The sequence below is a fragment of the Ruditapes philippinarum genome, unplaced genomic scaffold (genome assembly GCF_026571515.1).
Source record: "Ruditapes philippinarum isolate M1 unplaced genomic scaffold, ASM2657151v2 ctg4614_1_1_1_1, whole genome shotgun sequence".
NCBI lineage: Eukaryota > Metazoa > Mollusca > Bivalvia > Venerida > Veneridae > Ruditapes > Ruditapes philippinarum.
The window spans coordinates 99,006-106,824 of NW_026865287.1; positions in this window are offsets into that span (position 1 = coordinate 99,006).

A 7,819-nucleotide genomic window follows, 5' to 3' on the forward strand; every position below is an offset into this window, starting at 1 on the left:
AATAAATAAATTACATTAAAACTAAACTTTATTATGTATCACCTCTCAGTCTTGCCTAATCAATTTCTATATACTCAGATGAGGCACGAGTTGTCTAAACAGGTAAGTTGCTTAATTATACTTTATTTATAGTGTTTTGATTTGAAATCTCTTAAAATAAATATAATAAAAAAATTCAACAGGCCTTTTCATTTTGAGAAAAAGTACCTTTAAGTATTGTCCAGAAAATTTTGAGTTTTAAAATTACTTTGTTGGTTAAAAAAATATTTGGTTACAGGTACCTTTGGAAATCTCATTTTAGGCTCTTTTTTGATTGTGTGACATTATTAACTATAACCAAATGTCAACCAATTTAATGAAATTTGACAAAAAATATGAGGAGACATCTGTCTGTTATGATATTGGAATAAACTTCAGCAAACTTGTCAATTTGGATATCAGTAATTTCAGTTTGATTGGGATCTGTTTTAAAAATTGGGAGAAAATAATCATTGGATCAATTGGAAATGGGTCAGATAATCTGACCTGTGGTGACAATGGGAAAAGGCATGATTGAAAATGGGACAAAGCTATTTATTAAACGGTATAAAGCTATATCTGATGAGAAATTTTGTAAAGATTTAAAAGCGGTAAATACATATTGTTTTCATATCCTAAAGGTAATATCTCGAAAAAAGTGTTACATAGAATGGCCATGTTATTAATAAACATACATGAAAATTGTACGTAAATCAGAATAAAATGTTCCGAAACATAATATTCCCCTACTATTTTAGTTGGTTTAGCGATTATATAACACATGTTCCACCCGCTTTCATTAAAATATATGGACATATTTCTTGTTTTATGTTTTTGTAGCTATTTTAATTATAATATTAACAATATTTTTGACAAAGATATAGCTTTATACACTTTAAATAATTTTGTTTTTTTTTCTGTATTTTACATATACAAACACAAGTCATTGGTGTACCTGTCTGTCATACTGTCTGCAGTTTACAAATCTTTGAAGACTTATTATCAGATTATTTGAAACATATATTAGCTGATTTATAGTACATGTATATAAATGACATCTCAATATTTTTTTCATTTGATTTCCCTGTTCATAGGCTTTGCCCATGTTGTATGATTCTTCTTCATACTTATTAAACTCTGAGCTATATTCAGTCAGGGCTCCACGCTGGGCGCAAAAATGTCAAAGGGTGAGAAAAATGTGCAGCCTGACCGGGACTTGAACACCCGGGACCCTCGGAATATGGTCACGCTGCTCTACTGACTGAGCTATCCAGTCGCTTACACACCTTCAAAGAGTGAACAGTTCTGAACTGTGACATACTCCCCTGCTCTGTTGAAATTCGTCCTCAAATTTCACAGAGTTACAGAGCAATAAAAATTAAACTCTGAGCTATATTCAGTCACGGCCCCACTTTGGGCGCCAAATGTCAGTGAGAAAAGTATGAAGCTTGACAGGGATTTGAACCCGGGGCCCTCAGAATACTGTACCATGACTCTACCGACTGAGCTATTCGGCTGCTTACATCTTCTCCCCTTAACTGCTAAATAGTGAAAAGGTCTAAACTGCGACACCTATTTTCATATTAAAAAGCACAATTTGTCGGGGTAATTAGTACATCTATAGGTCACTGAGGCACCTGCACAGCACTTATCTGCTTATTACAAATATTAAAAAAATTGATACACTTTACTTTACTTTACTTTACTTTATCCAGCGTAGGGTCGCGAGATCAGAAATCTCTTATAACCCCCTCGAGGTCTGACACCCAATGATTATTATCCGGTATAACAGTATATAATTTGTTTTTCATAACCTTATCGAGTCTGTTTTTTAGCGAATTCAGCGTTGGTGAACATACCACAGAATCTGGTAATTTATTCCATTCTGGTATTACTCTTAATGAGAAAAAATGTTTTCTTAATTCCTTTTTACATGATTTTATTTTCAACTTCATGGAATTTCCTCTGATGTGATGATTATCAAGTTGTGCTTTTTCAAAAAATACATTATAATCTATATCTTCCTTCCCATTTAATAATTTCCATGCTTGTATGATATCACCTCTAAATCTTCTGTAAGCCAAAGTAGGAATTTCCAGAATTTTTAATCTTTCTACATACGATAAATTTCTAATACATTGAACCATTTTTGTTGCTCTTTTTTGAACTCTTTCGATTGCTTCAATATCTTTTTTAAATCTTGGACTCCAAATAATATTTCCATATTCAAGGTGTGGTCTTATAAGTGTTTTATAAAGTTTCCGAAATTGCTTGATATTAACATGTAAGAAGGTATTTCTGACCAATCCAGTTATTTTATTTGCTTTATTGATACAATTACTTATGTGATGTCGAAATTTCAAATCTTTATCATATAATATACCTAAATCTCTTTCTTCCTCACTAGACCTCAATTGTTTAGTTGTAAAGTCACTTTTCATAAAATATTGATGTTCCGTATTATTGTGTCCATAATGAATAACACAGCATTTGTCTACATTAAATTGCATTAACCACTTTTCACTCCATTGTATTAAACTATCATTGTCATTTTGTATTTGGTTAAAGTCTTCATTTACATTTGCCAGGTTAAATAATTTGGTGTCATCCGCAAAGAGACGCAAGGTACTTTTAATTTGACTTTCAATGTCATTAATGAATATAAGAAACAATATTGGTCCTAAAACACTTCCCTGTGGAACACCACTTGTTACACTACAATAGTCAGATTTACTATTATTAACAACAACACACTGAGTTCTGTTTGTAAGGAATGCTTTGATCCATGATAAAAGTGCACCACCAATACCATAAGATTGCAATTTAAGTATTAGTCTAGAATGTGGAACCATATCAAATGCTTTTTTAAAGTCATAATACAAACAATCAAAATTTCTGCCTTCATCTAACCAATCTGTCCACTTTTCCATGACTTCTAGTAACTGAAGGGCACATGATCTAAGCGATCTAAAACCATATTGGGCTGCAGAGAAAAAGTTGTTAACATTCATATAGTCTACAATAATATTCCTTATTATTTTTTCCAACAATTTACAGGGTATACATGTCAAACTAATTGGTCTATAATGTCCTAGTGAATCTTTACTTCCTTTTTTAAATAAAGCTTTGATGTTCGCAGTCTTCCAATCCATAGGCAATATTCCAGTTTCTACAGATTCAGTAAATATAAGTGTTAAAGGAGAAACAATTGATGTCCTCAACTCTTTTAAAACCCTTGGGTGAAGCAAATCTGGACCACAAGATTTATTAACATTTAAATTCTCAAGTAGCTTAGTCAATAATTCTCCGCTGAAATAAATGTCATTTAATGTATTTCCACCCAGGGTTCTCACTAGGACTTTAAAACATGGAGTCCATGGACTCCCAACCCTGAAAAAGTTGGAGTCCAAAAGGGCGTCGCAATTAATATGTTTACCGATTAGTCATTCAATGCTCACAATAGCATTGCTGATATTTTGAATCTTCAAGAGACTTCCAAAGTTTATAGTTATTCAAAAGAAACTCTGAACTACATAGTATAATTATTGTTTTGTTGTTGATATTTATTATGAAATTATTTCATTATAATGCATCAACACATGGAAATCGTTTGTTTGTTGTTGTTTTTTTTCACTTTTATACCAAATCAAATTTTATTCTGGTTAAATAAGTCCACTCTAAAGACAAAAAGTTTATATTTGTAAAAAAAAACGTAAATGTATATAGGCAGCGTTTAGCGGAATGAATAGGAAAATCGTGTACAGCTTCAAACAGTGTGTAAGAGATTCATCCGATCGACAATTATTTTAGCAAATATCTTCAAAAGGGGGCAAATTGAAGATCGATATTTAAAGATTTAATGTTGATTAAATAATAAAGGAACAATTCATTCGCATGTTTGGCTTGGAAACCTAGAAATTTTTGCGAAATTTTAGGGTTTCTGGCGATCGTGAAATCGCCGATGTTCGGGATCAATTTTTGGATAGAATCTAAATATCTGACACAGAAAAGCGTATGTGTATTTTGGTTTGTTGTCCTGGCATTTCGGCACAATATCTTAAATTCTTAATAGTCTTATCGAAAGTTTTTGCAAGAATGAAACTAAAGCAAAATTGTGCATAGAAAATGCCGAAAATATTCGACAATCATTCAAAATTACACTCATTTGTCATTTGAGAAACAGTTGCGGCGTAAATAGTCGATAATTTTATCCTTTTGTCGGTAAAATTTGCTAATTTCCAATCAACTGTTGATCAAAGATATAAAATTATCACCTCGTGTTATATCTGGTAATTACATGTACTGTACAGCGCGTGTATACATTAATAGTCTGATCACTATTGCGTGATAATGATCTTAAGCGTTATCGCTGATTGGCTAATCGCTTCACGGGTCGATGTGCATAGGACCGCCTACCTATAGACTGACACGCGCTGACGCATTTGTGTATTTCTGGTTGTAAACAATCGGTAATGTTTATGCGTCCCCAGGCAAAATTAAGCGTACGTGGAATCCTTGCTCTGAAATATTTGCGTCCAGCTGTAATAAACATGCGTACCGGGACGCCGAAATAAGCGTCCCCGAGAACCCTGCCACCACTGCGATTTGTAATATCTGGAAGATTGTTATTATCTTCAATTTGAAATACACTTTTGAAGAATTTATTAAGTTCATTAGCTTTATCTAGGTCACTTTCTGTATAAGTGCCATTTTCACATTTTAAATGAGAAATACCACTTTTTACTTTCTTCTTGGAGTTTGCATATTTATAAAAAGCCTTTTGATTATCTTCTTCTGATATTTTCTTTTCAAAATCTGACCTTGCTTTTCTACATTCCTTTGTTGCAATATTTCTATTGTTACAATAGTTCAAATAGTATCTAAGTTCTTTTGTTTGTTGATATCTATTCCATGATTTATGTTTTCTCTTTACAGCTTTCAAGGCTGTATTTGTCATCCACAAGGGCCTCCGTTTATTGAACACACGTTTAAAATTTCTTCTAGGTATGTGTTTATTTACACTATTTTGAATTTTTTCTTTAAAAATTAACCATTTATCCTCCAGACTTTTGTGCTGAAATTCAATACTCCAATTGATTGAACTCATTTCAAAATTTATGGAAGCGTAATCACCTCTATCATACATAAAGTTCAATTTATTTGGTTCTTCAATTTGCTCTACATTACATATAATGTTAAAAGTCAACAGTATATGATCACTTTTACCAACTGGTGGAAAGTGTTCCAATTTTTCAATTAAAAACTCTTCATTAGTAAATATGAGGTCCAAGGTGCTAGGATTCTGGCCATTTCGAAATCTTGTGTGAAAATTCACTATTTGATATAAAAAACTATCACGTACTGCTTCGATGAATTCATGACTACTATGATTTTCAGGCATATTAGAAATCCAGTTGATCCAATCAATCTCACGATAATTAAAGTCAACCATCACAACTATTCTACTGTGAAAACTGTCTTTTAAACAGCTAAACATAGTATTTAATTCTTTGTGCTGATCGGTGAGTTATAAAAATTATCATGTCATCTGTTTGAGTACCTTTTTTTTCGTACGCAAGTTTTGTAGATATTTAATTCTACTAAAGAACGTTTGTTCTCGTCCAATGTCTTCAAGTCATCAAAAATAAATAGATAAAATTAAAAGCACATATTTGCATCACTTTATGGGAGCTGACATCTTTTTTGACTGTACTACAAATCTTTAAACCAGCAATAGATATGCCAATACTACAAAACCAAACCAGTCTGAAAAAGGATTTGACTAAAACATTACCTGTTCTATAATAAGTTGCCATCCATCCATCCATCCATCCATCCATGTAATTTCCACCCCATCTGCTAAATACTACTCAAACAAGTCAAGTTCTATCTCAAACCAAGGTCTTACAGTTTGTATAGCAGTTATCTTTAATTTTAACATATAGATTTAGTTTTGACTTTCAAAAAATAAAAATAAAATATAATAAGTATCCTCCTCATCGGCAAGAAAATTTTGAACATGTGACAGGCTAAAATGGTCTCAGGTCGATCGTAAGGTAGCGTGTAACCAACGCTGAAAAGCCCAATCCATTGAGAAGTTGCAGCACTTTGAAATCATTTTTGATGGGAAAAAACAATGCAGAATAGTGATTTTTGGTTATTTTGAGACGTCCCCCCGTTCCCATGGTAACAGGAATTTAAGATTGAGCTTGCTGTTACAGAGGCTATGGTCCAGCTGGGACATAAGATAACTTTTGTATATACTACAAAAACACTCGTCAAAAGTCAAAATTTTCATCTTTGAAAAGTGAGTTTGAAGTGCTAAGACTAAGCTTGCCTTACATCTTGTGCTATGTGTAAAAAAACTAAATAATAGTCCATTTTTTCATTGCCTCTTGTTTAAAATCTGGTTGTTTTGAGTAAAATTTCCTAATTATTTGCCAATTCGCAAGTAATGACCTGTTTATTTCTGGTCTTCATCCTTGCCATATTCATAATTACCCAAGTATAATGCAACAATTGCAAACATAAAGCCCCGGCTAACAAATTTATACCCGATTTTTCAAATATCCTGGAGTTCTTGTGATAACTCTGAAGATGTCCTAGAGTTCTTCTCGTATTATAATAACTTTTGTTACTGCCAGCGTGTTTCTTGCGCTAAATCACGGCACGTTTATTCAATTAGGTTGTAAATCATTATGAAATGTAGTACGCCCATCCTTTGCACAAAAATGAGAATATATAATGTTGGTCTTTAGTGTCTGCAAAGGATAAACAGGTGATAGGCTATCATCTACAGAACAAAATGATCAGCGGTCACCGATATTCATGCAGCAGTGTTATGACTTTAACCGCAAAACAAAAATGTCTCAAAACTTACACGTTGTTCTCAGTTACACATGTTTTAAGCAATCACCTTTCATATACATGTAGTTGTGTTTCCCTTATCTAAGGGTTAAGTAATTTGTATCATTTTATACCATAATAAACAAGTATATAACAAGGATAATCTCCACTACTATGTCTTCAAAAGTACGATACATGATAAAAACTCAATTGCACTGTACTTGGGAAAAACTTAAGACTTTCAATGTAAGGCGCTGCTCTTTTAACCGATGGCAAACATCCTTATTCAGTTGAAGGTTTTGAAACGAACACTTCCGTTGGTTTCAAAAGTAATTCCAAAAAGATTTTAATATGTTTTGGATAGTAGATGGGCATACATTTGATAATGAACGGTGTTCAGGTAGAAAATTCTTTAGTTTTCGTGATGCCCTGTCACAGATCATCTATAGCATGTATTTCCAGCAATAACAACTAAGACTGAACATACAGAGCATCATCTTAAACGCTTGCTCTGTCATTTAAAAACCCTCTTAGAATTGAGGCAAACAAAAATTACTGCAATAATTGTCTTGACATTTATCAATAATTCGAAAAACTATGATGGATGAGCAGAAATAATGTAGACCTTTGCTGTAAATGTTATATAGTTCAATATTCCCTATCATCATGAAAAGTATGACGTATAGATATCTTATTTAACAACTGAGAAACTTCCTCAGGGAACTTTACCGAATAGGAAGTTAAGGCACTTGCTGTGAACTGACTGATTTTTTTGTTTTAAATATTTTTTCTGGTCCTTCGTGGTTATTAATTCCAGCACGTTAGTGTTGAAGACTGGATACTGCTTAAGCCGGTGCTAGGGGACGCGATAATCTTGATTAAACACAGGATTTTGCTTAACTTATGAAGTACTTTCTTTAGAAATAACATGCATATTTGATGTTTTTTCACATTC